General features: G+C 37.8%; 1 protein-coding gene across 25 annotated transcripts in view; it reads right to left on the bottom strand.

Annotated features, from left to right (window-relative positions):
• The window catches only part of LOC309660795 (uncharacterized protein), a 274,097-nt gene that overhangs the window by 232,665 nt on the left and 23,091 nt on the right, over positions 1-18,341 (bottom strand). For 2 of the 25 annotated variants that reach the window (XR_014263617.1, XR_014263618.1), the window contains exon 2: positions 15,217-15,301. The exons of the other annotated variants lie outside the window; for them this stretch is intronic. The gene's annotated coding sequence lies outside the window, so the exon portion shown is untranslated. The remainder of the gene's footprint in view (positions 1-15,216; positions 15,302-18,341) is intronic. 25 annotated transcript variants of the gene reach the window in all.

The following is an 18,341-nucleotide window of genomic DNA, read 5'->3' as shown; positions in this document are numbered from 1 at the left end:
ATTTGGAAATGGAGCCTTTAGGGAGGTAATGAAGGTCAAATGAGGTCATAAGGGTAGAGCCTAATCCAGTATGACTGGTGTCCTTATAGGAAGAGAGATACCTGGCACAGAGAAAAAGCCATGTGAGGACACAGCAAGAAGGTGGCCATCTGTAAGCCAGGTGGAGAGGCTTCAGCTGAAACCAAACCTATTAACACTTTGATCTTGGACTTTCAGCCTCCAGAACTGTAAGAAAATAAATTTCAGTTGTTTAAGCCACCCAGTCTGTGGTATCTTGCTTTGGCACCCCAAATAGGCTAATACAGGGAGCAAAGTGGATTTTCAGACTGAGACACTTGAAAGTGAAGAGCTTGGGAGGCACAGATACAAACCTGATGGTGGAAGAGCCCAGTTAGGATATGGGGGAAAGAGTTTACAAAGAAAAGCATTGTATTAGTAAGGATTCTCCCCATCCTAAATGAAAGAACCCCAACTTAAACTAGCTTAGGTAAATAAGTAGATGATGATGATGAAGATAGATAGATAGATAGTTGATAGACAGATAGATAGATAGATAAATTCATTTCAGAGTTGTAAGGCTACTGGAATAACTGAAAGACTCAAGGAAATAAAGGAAAACGTAAAGGGACCCAAACAGGCCTGGGAGTATGAGGAACTAGAACTGGGAATTTATGCTACACTCCTGTCTCTACTCCCTTCTGTGGGTTCACTTCATTGCCCACATTATGGACAATTTTGTCCAAAGGTACAGCAGGATAGGGAAGGAAAATCATGATCTATCATCTGTTCTGGGTTTACCTTCTCCCAGGTTAGCGACCCAGAGAGACAAGAGCTTCTCTCTTCCTTCTTGGTCACATAAAATCCCAGAGAAGAAATTGAATTGTACTGGCTTAGAACACACACCCTGTGATAAACAACTCTAGTTCTAGGAATAGAGGGTTGTGATTAGTCAGACTGGGTCATATGAGAACCCTGGTGTCTAGAAAGGGGTCTGGGTGGACAGGATACTCTATGGACATTCACACAGTACCTACAGAAGGTGGTTAAGGAACATCACCTAGAGGCAGGGGTAAGGGTACATGGTGCTTGTATCAGAAGAAGGGGGGAGGGATTGATGATGGACTCCCTCGCCCCTCACTCCTTAAAAGAAAGAAATCAACTCTATTTTGTTCATGGAGACCAAGGTCTTTAGGTGCTTTTCCCTTGCACTGCCAAGCAAAATATAAGTTAGATAGAACTTTAAAAGTTATAATAACAGAATGAACATTACAGGTCTAAGAGACATACCTGCTCAAACTTCTTAATACTCATTGGTTCCCTACATAAGGGGACACTAAGCAGAGTTCAGCTACTACTTGACCTCTGCCAAAGGTAGAATTTACTTGAATATCCATAAAATTCTGGAACCCTTAGTTGGCATGGCTCACTCTGGACTTAGGGGCACACCTGGGGTCACCTCTGTGGGCAGGAGGGGACAACTCTTTTAAAGGAGGACGGAGATGCTCTAACCCTTTTTCATAATGACTGTCTAAGCAGAAATCAAGAGTCCTTGGGGGGCATCCTATACCTCATTAGATACATTAAAGGGCAATTTTCATTCTAATCTCTAATAGAAATACTAAAAAAGCAATGAAACACAATTTTTTAGACAAAAAGCCTTTCCTGGAAATTCACAAATATTACATGTCTTTTCTTTTCTTGCAAAATGTATAAACTGTATATAAACTATGAGCTGGGTTTAGCCACACACAGCCTTGTAGTACTTCACTGAGGAAAGCTAACCACAGTCTATGAACACTATTTGTCCCTGAAAGAAGGAAGAACTATCATATGAGAATATAGAGTCTCCTGACCATGAAGGTTTTTCTATAATTTCCTTTTGAAATGGCCCTTATTCTTCAGAAATCCACACATAACTGTGCAGTATAATGGGGCTGAATAGAGAGCTTAGCAGAAGAGAAGTAGACCTGGTGCTTTCTTTTTTCCCTCTTAATTCCAGAGGGATTTGCACAGCAAAAGGGGGAGAAGTGAGCTGCAACAGTGGAGGGCAGTCATTGCAAACTGCAACAGAGCAGAGAACCCAAGGATACTAGAAAACTCTTCTGCAAAGGATACATGTCAGACATTTCACATCTAAACTTCAGTAAGCTTAGCCACAGTAAGAAAACAGACACACTAAAAGGGCAGACAGAGGTCGTAGCAACATTTAGAAGAATTATACATGAGACTCACTTTATAGTAACGTTCTTAAAAATTTGCTTGAAACTTTGCAAGCATTCACTATGTTTTATGTCCTAGAGATGGTCTCTTTAAATAGAACATTATAATCATTCTTTTCTGTGTGTGAACTGAAAAAAATCTTTTAATGATAAAATTTATTAGCTTCTAATATTTGGTTTTACAAATTTAACTATCAGTGTATTGAGACTTCTTTAAATAAGAAACAACTATAAATATTTTGAGGGACATTTGAAGTAAGGGAACTCATCAGTGTTAATTCATATATAAAGAGAGTAAAGCAGAATTAGTAAAGGTCAGTTAATAACTGAAATTGAAATTATCTTGGCACTACCATATTCAATGACTATCAGTCTTCTTTTTCTTATTTGGATTCTTTAAATAGAATATAATTATGAAAATAATTAACACCTCAAAATCATGGAATTAGAAGGAAAAGAGTCACATAAATCAAAACTGCACTTTTGAAGAAAGTTTAATGTCATAGGAGACCTAACTAAAAGAACAAAATCTAAGATTGGGAGATCAAGATGGCGGAATAGGAGGATGTGGAACTCCCCTCCCCACACAGACACATCAAAAATACATCTACACATGGAAATGGTCTCACTGAAAACTAACCAGAAACGGGCAGAAAGTCACTTGTACAAACAAGGATATAAGAAAGAGCCACAAGGAATTGGGTAGGAAAGGAAGAGAAGTGATCAGGTCAGGACCTGTGCCCCTGGGAGGGGACACAGAGGAAAAGGGAGATGACATGGGAGGAGATCCACCCTGGGGAGTAAGCAGTTCAAGCCACACATTGGGCTCCCCAGTCCTGGGGTCCAACACAGGGAAGACAAGCTTCCTTTGGAGCGCTGGTGGAACCAACAGGAGGGCTGCTGGAAGCTTAAGCTCCACTTGTGAAGAGCACACACAAGCTTGCTTGTTCCTGAAGCAGGGTCAAAGGCAAGGGTGCCAGTACTGGGAGCAGGGAGATCACGCACTTAAAGGGAGTGGAGTCAGCTTGGACCCAACCCTCGGGGCTTCTGCTCCAGCAACTTGGGACTTGCCCCCACCTGTGATAGTGTGGTCATGGCCACTGAGCATATGGGGAGCCCTAGCTTACACCTGTCTCTGGCCCTAGCTCCTTCATCTCCAGATCCACTTCCTACCAAGGTGATAGCTACCAGCACACTCTGAGGAAAGATGTGACTTGTGTTCACCTGGAATCCAGCTCTCACACCAAAGCCAACAGGCACATGCAGACTGTATAGGGATGTCCCTATGTAAGCACACCACTTCAAGACTGCCATAGGTAACTGTTTCACCTAATTTCTAGAGACAGAAAAAGATAAGCAAAATGAGAAGACAGAGGAATTTGTCTCAGCTGAAGAGCAAGAGAAAAACCCTGAAAAAATAATTAAAGAAACAAATAAACAGTTTACCAGATAAGGAGTTTACAGCGTTAGTAATAAGAAATCTAACTGAACTAGGGAAAAGAATAGATGAACACAGTGAGCATTTTAACAAGGAACTAGAAAAGATAAAAAAGAACCAGTCAGAACTGTAGAATACAATAGCTGAAATGAAAAAGACACTAGAAGGAATGAATAGCAGACTATTTGGTACAGAAGAATGCATAAGTGATCTGGAAGATAGAAAAATGGAAATGGCCCTATTGGAACACCAAAAAGAAAAACAAATTTTAAAAAATGAGAACAGTTTAAGAGACCTCTGGGACATCAAGCATACCAACATTCACATTATAGTGGTCCCAGAAAGAAAAGAGAGAGAGAAGGGGGTTGAAAATATATTTAATAAAATTATGGCTGAACACTTCCCAAACCTAGAGATGGAAACAGATATCCAGGTACAGGAAGCATAGATGGTCTCAAACAAGATGAACACAAACAGACCCACACCAAGACATATCATAATTAAAATATCAAAGTTAAACATAAAGAGACAATTCTAAAGGCAACAAGCAAAACAAAGAGTCATATACAAGGAAACCTGCATAAGGCTATCAGCTGATTTTTATGCAAAAACTTTGCAGGCCAGAAGGGAGTGACATGATATATTTAAACTGCTGAAAGGGAAAAACCTGCAACCTAGGATACTCTACCCAGCAAGATTATCATTTAGAACTGAAAGGGATACAAAGAACTTCTCAGACAAGCAAAAACTAAGAGAGTTCATCAATACTAAACTGACCTTAAAAGAAATGTTATAGGGTCTTTCTAAATGGAAATGAAAAGGCAATAACAAGAAATAAGAATCTATAGGAAAGGAAAATCCCACTAGTAAAGGTAAATGTATAATAAAGGATGAGGATCGACCACTTAAATAAGGTAGTAAAAAGGATAAAATGCAAAAACTTGTGAAATCAACTACAACAAGAATAATCAGCAAAGTGATAACATGAAAATGCAAAATATGACACCAAAAGCACAAAAGGTTGGGGAGGGGAGTAAAAAATATAGATCTTTTAGAATGTGTTTGAACTTAAAGGACTACCTGTTTAAAACAAGTAGATATAGGTCAACATATATGGTGACCACAAATCAAAAACCTACAATAGATACACAAAAAATTAGAAAGAAACACAAGCGTACCAGTAAAAAATCATCAAACTACTAGAAAAGAAACTAAAAGAAGAAGAAAAGAACAGGGAAAAACTACAAAAACAACCAGAAAAACAAGTAACAAAATGCTAAGTACATACATATCAATAATTACTTTAAATGTCAATGGCTAAATGCTCCAATCAAAAGACACAGGGTGACTGATTTGATAAAAACCAAGACCTCTGCTTACAAGACACTCACTTCAGAGCTAAACACACAACAGACTAAAAGTGAGGGGATGGAAAAAGTATTCCATTCAGATGGAAATCAATTCACATCAATGGCCAGATCATCCAGACGGAAAATCAATAAAGAAAAAGTGGTCTTAAATTACACAATAGACTGGTTGGACTTAATATTTATATGACATTCCACCCAAAAGCAGCAGAATACATGCTTTTTAAGTGCACATGGAACATTCTCCAGAACAGATTACACACCAGGCCACAATCAAGTCTAGACAAATTTAAGAGGATAGAAATTATATTAAGCATTTTTTTCCGCTCATAGCAGGCACACCTCATTCTCTATGAGCTCTGGGAGCCCGCAAGCCCTGGTGGGTTGCCCACACACAGAGGTAGAGCTGAAATCGAGCCAATTCCCAGGGCCCATGTGACTTCAGAAATGGAGCTGAAATCTGAGCCCTGTTCAGGAGGCTCTCTGACTTTGGCAGATTTATGCTAAAATCTGGAAGAAGACTAGGATGCCCACTCCCACCACTTCTTTTCAACATAGTATTGGAAGTCCTAGCCACAGCAATCAGACAAGAAAAAGAAATAAAAGGTATCCAAATTGGAAGGGAAGAAGTAAAATTGTCATTATATGCAGATGACATGGTACTATAAATAGAAAACCCTAAAAACTCCACACAAAAACTACTAGAACTGATAAACAAATTCAGCAATGTAGCAGGATACAAGATTAACATACAGAAATCTGTTGCATTTCTTTACACTAACAATTAAATATCAGAAAGGAAAAGTAAAAAAAAATCCCTTTTAAAATTGAATCAAAAAAGTAAAAATACTTAGGAATAAACCTGACCAAGGAGGTGAAAGACTTGTACAAAACACTGAAAAAGGAAATTGAAAATGATTTAAAGAAATCATCTGGGAAAGATAACCCATTCTCTTGGACTAGAAGAATTAATATTGTTAAAATGGCCATAGTACCCAAAGCAATCTACAGATTTAATGTGATCCCTTTCAAATTACCCATGACATATTTCACAGAACTAGAACAAACAATCCTAAAGTTTATATAGAACCATAAAAGACCATAAAACCAATGCTGAGGAAAAAGAACAAAGCTAGAGGCATAACCCTCCCAGACTTCAGACAATACTACAAAGCTACAGTAATCAAGACAGCATGGTATTGGCAAAAAATAGACATATGGATCAATGGAACAGAACAGAGAGAGCAGAAATAAACCCACACACCTACAGTGGTGTATATATGTATAAATATATATATATAGAGAGAGAGATAGATAGATAGATATACACACTCACAATGGAATATTCCTCAGCCATAAAAAAGAATGGAATAATGCCATTTGCAGCAACATGGCTGGACCTAACTATTATCATACTAAGTGAAGTAAGTCAGAGAAAAACAAATATCATATGATATCACTTATATGTGGAATCTACAAAATGATATAAATGAACTTATTTATAAAACAGAATTAGACTCACAGACATAGAAAATATCAAAGAAAAAGAAAAATTTTAATAGCCTTAATAATTGGTTAAGTAATCAATTCCTTCAACCTTTTTAATCACCATTTTTTTTGTTTTTTTATCATAGATTTTTAATGGTTAAATCAACTGTATTTTATTCATCTTAGGCTGGGAAATGAACCCCAAACCAGTAGTGTGTTCACAGAGATCTATAAAGAAAGTCTGAGGCCACAATCTTAGAAGTCTGTTGAATTCTGTCATCCATAGTTATGTTGTGAGAACTCAGAAAAACACTGCCAATTCAGAACAAGGAAAGGGAGTTTTGAATTGTTGTTTGTACTGCCATTCTCCCTCTTCCACCCCTTCCCCAGGAGCCATAGCGGTAGCAGCAGTGGGGCCTTGATAAATATGCATCTGAGATCCCCAGTGGCCAACCAGCTCCCACCTTACTCCACAAGAGTATCTGTGGAAAGAGTCATCTTTGCCCCTCCAGTCAAGCACCCATGAAGGATTATTCAGAGTTCTCACATATTAACGGATTACTCATCGCCATGTTAGTCTTGTTTTCCTTTCAACTCAACTATATCACTGATATACCCTAAACTTATTTGTTTATAGCTCCAAAGACTTTTTGGTTCCAGTCTGCATACAGCTCTATTTTCCTCTATATTTTCTGTATATATTTCCTCCAAAACTCATAAATTTTAAACTGCATCATTTGGTTTATTTCGAAGTGGATAGTGACGAAAATAACGATTAAAAGGTACACCTGTAAATTTCCAGGGTATTGGAAAAGGATATTGGAAAGTGCTGGGGTGGGGGAAGTGGTACTTAAATTGTGAAGGGAGCTGGACTGTAGAATTGTGGCATATTTAAATTTGTGGAATGAATATATTTCAGTGTTATTATTGTAGCTTGTTATGTCCTTACATAAATGAATTTGTAAATAATGTCAAAAGTCTGAATTTGAATCCTACACTAAATATACTTTCTGACCCTTTGTAGGAAAACTGGCTGCATGGTTTTTGGAAGGCATTTAACATTTCTGCAGTTCAGTTTTCTCATATGTGCAGTGAGAGCATTTGCTTAACTATTTCTAAGGACCCTTCCTACCCTAAAAGTCTATTAGTCTGAGATATACTCCCATTCTTTCTTTCATATTCCATTGAGGTAAAAGTTCCTTTAATCTCATACCATCTTCATCTCTTATTGAACAAGGATGGCTCTGTGTTCTCAAGTCTGTTCTAAATGACTCTTAAAGAGAAATCAAACTTTTTAGACTCTTGAGTCCTGATTGACTGAGACCATAACATCCTAACAATAGCTATTTGATACAGTCACTGGATAAAGCAAAGTCTCTTCTGTTGATGTGTCTAAGTGTCTGTGAATTCAGCCAACTAAAAAATCCATTTGGTTGAGCAGTCTTAGCTCTGGATGAGGTCTTATCCCAAGGGAATACATCCAATTGTAAGATAAGAGAAAATGTTGGGTAATCTTTTGTTAGAATGTCTGTGAATCCAAATGCCTCTGTTGATAACTTTGCAGGGTGTGGGGGGGGGGGAGTGTGGTTTAGGAAGATTTATATTATAAAAAGTAAATTCTGTAGTGTCTGAAACAAACGCAGCAATCACTGAGGGAATAAACCATATATCAATATTGCAGTAAAAAATACAGGTATTAGTTCTGTATTTCATAAAAATCCATATAGTGAGAGAAAAAAATATATTTTAAGTGAACTTACATATAATGATGCAAAATTTTTATATCTTGTAGCTATGGAGGCATAAAATAAAATCAAGACATTATTCTGAACTATTAGTCAAAAGACTTAGTAGAAGTAAGCTACTCTATGATAAAGGGAGTTCTGCATTTCAGGCAGAAACATTCCTAGTTGGAGATGTATAAATAAGGCCAAAAAAGAATCCTAAACAGAATTTTTAAATATCTATATGATGAGAAGTTTTATTTATGAGGTTTTCAACATTTTCAAAGCATCTGAATATCACTTTTAATGGTTAATTGATATTATTATCATCTAGCCCCATGTCTTTTTCCAAAAGTTTAAAAGGTATATTGCTAAAATCATGAAATTTTAAGCTGTCCTTAATGAGCTGTATAAAATGACTTTCTTCCACTTTTTTGTCTAACTGACTCCTAATAATTTTTAAATGTCTCTTCTCTGAAGTTGTTCCTAATCCTGTTTCCCCTGGCAGATTAATCACTAGCACTCTGGGTTTTTTTTAAACAGAAAACTTGGATGTAATTTTAACATGCATGCTTTAATTGTTTCCATACCTATCTCCCTTACAATGTTGTCTTATTCATTTCTCTGTTCCTAATACCAAGCACAAAGCCTGGCATAGAGTGTGGACTTAATAAATACACATTTTTGAACTGGTGAGAAACGTAAAGCCCAGAGAGAAGCTGTTTTCATAGATCACACAGCTCATTAATAACAGTACTTGTGCTAAAATTCAAATACACTACTATTAGCATGATGACTTTCACATAATCAATAAATATTTAAGGATAATGAATCAATAGGTTAATAAATCAATGGTTTCTACAAACTTTCCATTGCACTGTTCGGATGAATAATAAATATAGCATACCTCATGTTTTTACCAGGCTTCTGGCTACTTGCCTTCAATGAGGCAACATACACAACAGCAAAGGGAACAGATATTTCACGTACATTTGATTATTGGTTTCATGTAGATATAGTCTGTATTAATCATATAAACTAAACTTTATCTGGTAACAAAAATCTACTGGTGATATCTAATGGTCTAAGCCAGTGATGTGAGAGACAACTTTCCTACCAAGTTAAATATCTATCCTGTGAACACAGCTATCCAAGGGTTTTTGTTTGAAAATTAATCTTCTTGGATTTGGGTCAGTCCATGTGTAACATGCTTTAGGGGAGGTTGAATGGCTTCTCTCTTGTTCTGAAAGCAGAGAGGTAACCTTTATATCGAGTTGGACACTAAGGAATTGCCAACTTGACCTCAAGGATCACCGTATGCTTTGGATATATTCCTTCTAAGAAACAAAAGAAGAACCCTCTACCCTTGGATACCCCCAGAGCTTCCTCTCTTGTGTCAACCAGATACCTGTGCATATACCACCCTACTAGAGAGGCCTTTTCTGATCAACTTTTTCTAAAATAGGACCACATTCTGTATTTCTCCCTCATCCCCTTACCCTGCTTTTCCTGCTCCTATTATCACCTGATATACTATACACTTATGTTTTCATATCTTGTTATTACATATGTATATATAATGTGTATGTGCTATCCACATTTTACATATGTAATATTTTTGAGTAATCAGTGAACAATATCATAGATACATTGGAGAGCCTACTTTGGGTAAAATTCAGACTGAAGATTTGAAAATTGGTAATGACATTGTAGGTCATATGGTACAAACTATTCATTTTATAAGTATGAAATTAAATAATAATAAAAGATAATTAATAGCACACCATGTACAAGGCACTGAGTAAAGTGCTTTACATGTATAAACTCATGATACTTATGGCAATTCTAGAAGATAGATCTTATTACTATATTTCATTGATTTAAAGATAAGAATTTTCACATTTCCCACTTTAATATATTTAAACTATCAAAACTGAAATCAGAATAATTATCACCGCAAACATTTTATTTTATTTTATTTTATTTGGAACTATAGTTACCATTTATTAAGCACTTTCTTTATCAGTTAAGGTGTTTTGTAGCAAACAAAACTGGTTTGATCAGAGGGTAATTTATTAAAGGATATTGGGTTGTGCACAGAATCTCTAGCAAAGCTAAAGAACAGGGTTGGAAGCTGTACGGAGGGGAACAATGCTCAAAATCTCACTGCAGAATTGGAGGTAATGGGGACACCACAACTGCTACCCCGGGCACTGCACCACAACTCAAACTGCTAAATGCTGAACACTGGAAGCCATGTCTAATTTTCCCCGCAACAACCATGAAAGGCAAATACTATTACTTTCATTTTACAGATGAGGTCACGGAAGTTCAGAGATGTTAGGTAGCTTAGTCACAACGTTTGCTAGAAATTCTCAACTGTGAGTTCAGTGAGGATGGGGATTATATTGACTTTGATCACTATTTATTATAAGCTCAGAACCTAGGCCAGTGTTGGTTCACTAGGTACTAAATAAACTTATGGAATGGATGCATGGGGGAAGTGGTGGAGAGATGCATGGTTACTGTATTTGTTTTTGTCCCGCTTTAACATGACCTGTCCTCTTCTACCTTCCTTTGGGAACATATCCCATGTTTCTGGCCAGAGGGTTGGGTAAATGACTCAGGGTCAGGCAGTCATAATATTATATCCTCCTGGCCATGGTGATTGGTCCCAAAGTTTGAAGGATGCGAGTTTGACCAGATAGCCCAGCAAGACTGACTGGGATATGAAAGAATAGAGTTAACATACAGAGAGGAGCAAAGACAGGATTTATATTCAATTTTCCTGCATGTTACTAATCAAGCACTATCGCTCCAGTCAAGAAAAGCAGATTGAAAATGGTGACTTCTCTCAAAAAAGGGGTTTTATTTTGGATGCCAACTCCAATGCCCCATGAGATGGATATGTTTCAAGAAATAGTCTAGAACGGGTAAAAATGAATTTTTGTTGTTGTTCAGGGAAGTCTTTTTTTTTTTTTTTCCCATTCTCTAGCAGACATTTGTATTTCTTTTTTTTTAATTAATTTTTATTGGCTTATAGTTGATTTACAATGTTGTGTTTGTTTCTGCTGTACAGTAACCTCAAACATTTTAGAACTTATGTGAGTTTGGAAAATATGAAAAGGAAAGGAATTCAAGATAACTGTCTTTGTTTTAAAAAAAATAATAAACTTAATTACTGTTTACCAGTCTTTTTTCACAAAAATCTCTAAGATGGAAAAATAAGATTGGCAATAACATAGTTTCTAGTTTCTTTTTCTGACTTTTCAGGAAAGAAGTGCTCATGATCCACTGAGCAAGGAAGAGGTGCTCAAGAAGAACCGTTACCCCATTACCTAGATCATGTGTAATATGTGAACATTTGTCTGGTGCCCGCGTGAGACTCAGTGATCCACGTGGAAGTGCGGCTGGAACAGCTGGGATTATGGATCCTGAGCTTGTTTTCCAAGGTGATAAGGTCAAAACCAGGGACATACACAAGGATCCTTTCCCAGTAGGAGGCCAAGGTTACATTTCAGAAGTTCAAAGTGGGCAAGAGTATAGGACAGAGAGTTGTTGTCCGAACCTACACAAGGCCAAAAATACGGTTAGAGTCAAAGATTGCGGTCAGCGTTGAGAGAACCAAACTGGGTAAGGGGACAGAGCAGAATATGACAATGACACCCCAGCCTGGATTCAGGGTTTAAATCAGACCAAAAACAAAAAACCAGGAGAAATAAGTCCAAATGGAGGTGAGTTTAAATTTAGGGATTGAAAACAAGCAATTATTCCCCAAAAGAACTAAGCATGAGTGATTTTAGGACACAGTGATTTGTAGGACACAGCTGTGTGCCCCACATCCCCTGGTTTGGGGACCAGATGAGTCTCCAAGATACAGTCTGCTCCACAGGGAGGAGACACTGGTGACCACACTTGGGTGGGTCCTCCTAGAGCACTAATAATTCTAACAGCCAATATCTGGCTAATGAAACTAAAGATGAAATTCAGGATCCACCAGGAGACCCTTATGGACGTCGAGCATAACTTTTGGTGAATACCTCTCCACAAACACATGTTAACATGACGTACAGTAGCCTGCTCCTTGGCTCTCCAGAGGATCCGAATGACAGATTACCATGTGCACGGTAATCCAAGTGGATGACATTTTGTCAAGGCTTTCCTCATTACAAGTCCTGCATTTAGGACACAACAATAAAAGAAGGTCATTTTCAACCATACCCCCTGTTGTTTTGTAGGCTAGTCATTCAATTTCCAAATAGAGCTGCCTCAAAGTAAGCTTATTTGTAGAATTGAAATGATCAAGTTAAAATAGTAATATGTACCTGTATTGATTAATTTATGAATATAAAGCCTTTCTTCTAACACAGAAAAATCTTAATGGACATAATCTACACTGGGCAACCCTTGCTGGTCACTTTTATTGAGTAATAATTAATGTTTATGAAAAACTGCTCTTGGTTTCCATCAGTTTTATATTTAAAAGGACTTGCCAACAAACACATGAAAGAATGCTCAACATCATTTATCATTAGAGAAATGCAAATCAAAACTACAATGAGATATCATCTCACACCAGTCAGAATGGCCATCATCAAAAAATCTAGAAGCAATAAATGCTGGAGAGGGTGTGGAGAAAAGGGAACACTCTTGCACTGTTGGTGGGAATGTAAATTGATACAGCCACTATGGAGAACAGTATGGAGGTTCCTTAAAAAACTAAAAACAGAACTACCATATGACCCAGCAATCCCACTCCTGGGCATATACCCTGAGAAAACCATAATTCAAAAAGAGTCATGTACCACAATGTTCATTGCAGCTCTATTTACAATAGCCAGGACATGGAAGCAACCTAAGTGTCCATCATCGGATGAATGGATAAAGATGTGGCACATATATACAATGGAATATTACTCAGCCATAAAAAGAAATGAAATGGAGGTATTTGTAATGAGGTGGATGGAGTTAGAGTCTGTCATACAGAGTGAAGTAAGTCAGAAAGAGAAAAACAAATACAGTATGCTAACACATATATATGGAATCTAAGAAAAAAAAAAAAAGGTCATGAAGAACCTAGTGGCAAGACGGGAATAAAGACACAGACCTACTAGAGAATGGACTTGAGGATACGGGGAGGGGGAAGGGTAAGCTGGGATAAAGTGAGAGAGTGGCGTGGACATATATACACTACCAAACGTAAAATAGATAGCTAGTAGGAAGCAGCCACATAGCACAGGGAGATCAGCTTGGTGCTTTGTGACCACCTAGAGAGGTGGGATAGGGAGGGTGGGAGGGAGAGGCAAGAGGGAGGGGATATGGGAACATATGTATATGTATAACTGATTCACTTTGTTATAAAGCAGAAACTAACACACCATTGTAAAGCAATTATACTCCAATAAAGATGTTAAAAAATAAATAAATAAAAATAAAAATAAAAGGACTTAGCAATTAATTGCTGCATCTATGCAGCAATGATGATTGATGTGGAGAATTCAGCCTCCAATATGAGTATGTTAGCCCAACATATGTCTTTATTCAGTAGAAAATTGCTGGCTTATCCCTGTCTTTAACAGGGCAGCACTGAGTCAGGGTGAAGATTGTTGCTGTAGCATTTGAAATGCTGACTAGTTTTAAGCTGCTGTTTGAGGATATTTTGGGCCACTGACTGAAGCTAACCTTTATTGAATGCTTACTATTTGTCAGTAATTTTTTAAGACATTTGATATATTTTAAATGAGAATTTAATCCATACATCAACCTTCTGAAGTGGTACTACTTTTTCTCATTTCACACATAAGAAAACACAGGATTTTGGAAGTTAAGTAACTTACCCATGCTCACACAATTTCATGTAAACAACAGAAAAGTGTCTCTCCCAGGAGAAGGCGTATGGAGGTGGACAATAGCGGGTCAGGGAGTAGAATTAGGTAAAAAGGAAAAATCTGCTCTGTCTGGATTAAACTAGGAAAATCCACATGCAATATCTGTGCTTAAGCCTTTTATAGAAGTAAACCCCAAATTGATATATATTTTTTTCTTTTTTGAAATGTGTGACTGAAGAGTTTGTAAACTTCAAAATCTTGAACCAAGGTTACTAGGCAATTATTTTCAGAGAAGGTACAATTGGAGTAGGATGGAAATTTTGCATTAAGAAAATTCCCCACATGCATGTATTGTGTTGTGAGTAATTGCTAAAAGAAGGGGGAACTGTCAGCCCAGAGGACCAAAGAAGAGACCCAAACAGCTAGAGGCAGGCTACTTAGACAGCATGCCATTCAACAGGTAAATTGTGACACTCCCCTTGTTTTGAACCATGCTCACCAAAAGTCTTCTGATTATACTATTGCTTCCTGAATACCACATTTGACAGGAAAGATTCTACTGATACCAGCATTCTTGTTTGCTTATCATTGCATTTCTTACTGTAAATGAATAAATCAGAATTATGGAAGTGTATCCGTTTCTACAAGCTTGAATAACATGAGCCCACTCCTGAAAGATAGATCAGCTCTTTCTCTGATAAAACAGTAGGCACAGAAGGGGACCAAACTCCAAATATGATCAATTCACCAAATGAATATACCTTTATATATGGAAAATATATAACAGGCCTACGTAACAGGCCTCTTCAACACAGTAAGCTCTGCACAACTTAACAGCCATGGTGCAACCCTACTGGGAGAAAAGTTAATCCAGGGATAAGTTCATTTTCAAAATGAGATGTTTCTTGCTGCCAAAACTATGCCTACCATAATCCAGAGTTCCATTCATCTGACAAGAATTCAGAAGGAAATAAAACAGTAAACAGAACTAAAAGAAAAGAATGTAAGACAGAGAACCCTAATAATCTAATATATAAAACAAAACTCTTCCCTCAGCTAAATACTAGGCATAAACAGATATAATGGTATATTAGTAGCTGGTGGAACTTCAATAATGCTCTTAAAAAAACAACAACAACAAAAAACTGTTACCCTGTGCTCTGATCTTGGGTTCTGACACCATTCTCCAATGAAAAGAACCAGGGCTCTTTGGAGAAATGGCTGGCTGGCTCTAGAGCTGGGGCAGGGAACAGATATGATCAATCAGGAGCATCTTAACAGGGCCAGGAAATAAGGAAGTGTTCAGAGAAAAGGATGGGGCCTGTCAAATGGAACCAAAGTGAAAGAGCTCTGAATGGCCAGAATCGGAATAATTTGAACAACAAAATAAACAACAGTATTGGATGATCACCTAAAGCATAAAATACATATCTCAGGTCCATACTGATAGAAATAAATGATGTCATAAACAAACAAATGAGGGAGAAGAGACGACTCTTTCTTACAGAAGAATTTCAAACAATTCATTTGGACGCTCCCCTATCCAGGAGATGATGCTTAAATCACCCCGCACCTTTAAGGGCGGGCCACCCGGAGTGACTCGCTTCCTTAGAGCAAGGAAAACAAGGAGAGGAAGTAACCTCACAGTGGAGAAACCTGGCAAGCCCTACCTTGACCAGATGATTAAGATTAGCACCATCACTAGTAAATCATGGAAATGGCATGTAGCCTGATAGGATGTGGTGAGAATTCACCTCTCTGGTCTTCCTCCCGAAAGCCCACGACCCCAGTCTAACAGTGAGAAAAACATTAGACAAATCCACACTGGAGGACGCTCTACAAAGTACTCCTCAAAACTGACAAGGTCATAAAAAACAAAGAAAGCTCGAGAAACTGTCACACAGTGGAGGAGACTGAGGAGATATGATGACTAAAGGTAATGAACAGAAAACGGACCTTAGGAAAAAAACTAGTGAAATCTGAATACAGCCTGCAGTTCAGTTAATAGTAACAAACCAAAGTTGTTTTCTTAGTGTGATAAAGATACCATAGTAATGAAAGATGTTATCATTAGGGGAGCTAGAACACTCTACTATCTTTGCAACTTTTCTCTAAGTCAAAAAGTATTTTTAAATTAAAAGTTTATTTTTAAAAAAGAGAACTATTGTTTTCTTCACATCGTGGCTCTACGGATTTCTTAAAAGCTATGTAATGCAAAATTCTACATCAGATGGATTTTGACCTCTCTAATTGTTCTGCTGTAGTAAAGTCACTTTGAAAAGATTGCATCCAGATTGAGCAACACAGCGATTCAATTATATGCCGCGTCAAACCCTCCCGACTCAGGATCTTGCCAAACACAAGCTTTCTGACCTCAATTACAATAGCAGGATCCTCTTTTGATCTGGCTCCTTAGTTTCTAGTAAAGGCTAAACCTGGTAGTAAAATAAATAGATGGTAAATGAAGCAAAACAAGATCAATAAAACAACCTTGTCATTATAGGTACTCAGCTTCATCTGGGACAAAATGAGCAAGAGATGTTTGGAAAGATGGTCCGGTGAGAAGGAGAGTTGTGATGGAAAGTTATCTATTCCTTTAATAATCTATTCAATAAAAATGCATTGCTTGCCCATAGTAAGCTAGCTATTCCAGAGACAGAGAAAACGGATAAAGCCTGGTCATCATGCTCACGTAAGTCACAATCTGGGGGGAAAGACAGACAGGAAAGGGAGGATTTAAATACACTGATGAGTGCTAGCTCTGCCTTCTTCCTCCAGTGCCTGTGCTTTTGTTAAACATGCCAGAGGCTGCCTCAGCACATCTTCTCGCCCTGCACCATCAGTGGTTATGAATTCAGAAGCCAGTCCGGGTTTATGGGGGAAAAATAATTTTCAGATAAAAAGCTACCACCAAAACCCTTATCCCTTTTTTACTGTATAAAGCCATCACTTAAGCGTAATTTCTCTGTCTCATTCAAATATTACCCCTGCTACAGCCATCTGGGCTTTTATTATTTAACCATTTTATGCCCACTTATGAGCAAGTCACCAAAGTGACCTAACATCCTTAAAAGGAGATTTATGATTCCTAAAGATTTATAAATGCAACTCCTAAATAAGTGAAGATTGTGGTTTTGCCAACGCTATGCAGATTCTTTGTTTATCCCCTTTGCCTTGTAGTCTGTATAAAATATGTTATCTAACCACTACCTGACCTGACCGGTAAGCCATGGCATTTGGAATTATTTTTTCTTTTAAGTCAATTTTATTAAGGAATAAAATACACTCACTTTAAGTATACATTTCAGTGTTTTGACAAATGAATATACCCATGTAACCACCACAATGATAAAGCCTAAAACATTTTTCCATTACACCCAAAAATTCCTTCATGTCCCTACCCTCTGACTCAGACACTCATCGTGTTAATTTGCGTCCTCGAGGAAGTAGATGCCAAGATAGAACTAGCCCTGAAATAGATCTAGGGGAAATAACGTGAAGGATAAAGGGAAGAGAACCAAGAAGGCGTGGAAATCCTGCAGAACAATGCAGCTCTGATATAGGTAAAAGAAAAGAGGAAGTCAGAAGGAGGGGGTAGAGAGATAGATACTCAAGAGGGCAAAATGCAATCCCAGGAAAGCGTTGGCCAGGCCCCAGGGGGCATCCTCCGGTCACTCTCCCATCAGAGGAGCTCCTGTGTCTTTTAGGAGTGGGCTAGAATCAGCACCTCCGCTGTCTCAGCCATCAGGTAGAGGTATCGCACTGTGGGATGTACCACAATTAGTGGATACGTTTACCTGTTGCTGTGCATTTGCATTGTTTCCAGTTTGTGAATATTATAAATAAAGCTGCTATGAATATTTATGCACAGCTCTTTGTGAAAACATATGCTTTCTTGTCTCTTAGGTAAATGCATAAGAGTAGAATTGCTGGGTCTTATGCTAAGTGTAGTTTAACTTTGTAAAAATCTGCCCAACTTTTTTCCCAAGTGTTAGAGTCACTGCATATTTTACAAGATGTCCATTTGCTCACATCCTCTCCAGCACATGGTATTATCAGTCTTTTTAATTTTAGCCCTCCTAGTGAGTATGTAATGATATCTCATTGCAGTTTTAATTTGCCTTTCCCAGTGATGAGGAGCACCTGCCCATATGCTTGACCACCCCTTCCTAAGGTTCCCAAGGGTTCTGGGAATATCTTCCTAAGGTTCCCAAGGGTTCTGGGAATATCTTCCTAAGGTTCCTAAGGTTTCTGGGAATATCTTCCTAAGGTTCCCA

This window comes from Balaenoptera physalus (genome assembly GCF_965194825.1).
Source record: "Balaenoptera physalus genome assembly, chromosome: 5".
Classification (NCBI taxonomy): domain Eukaryota; kingdom Metazoa; phylum Chordata; class Mammalia; order Artiodactyla; family Balaenopteridae; genus Balaenoptera; species Balaenoptera physalus.
The sequence above is the reverse complement of the archived record's forward strand: the minus strand, read 5'-3'. Positions and strand labels throughout refer to the sequence as shown.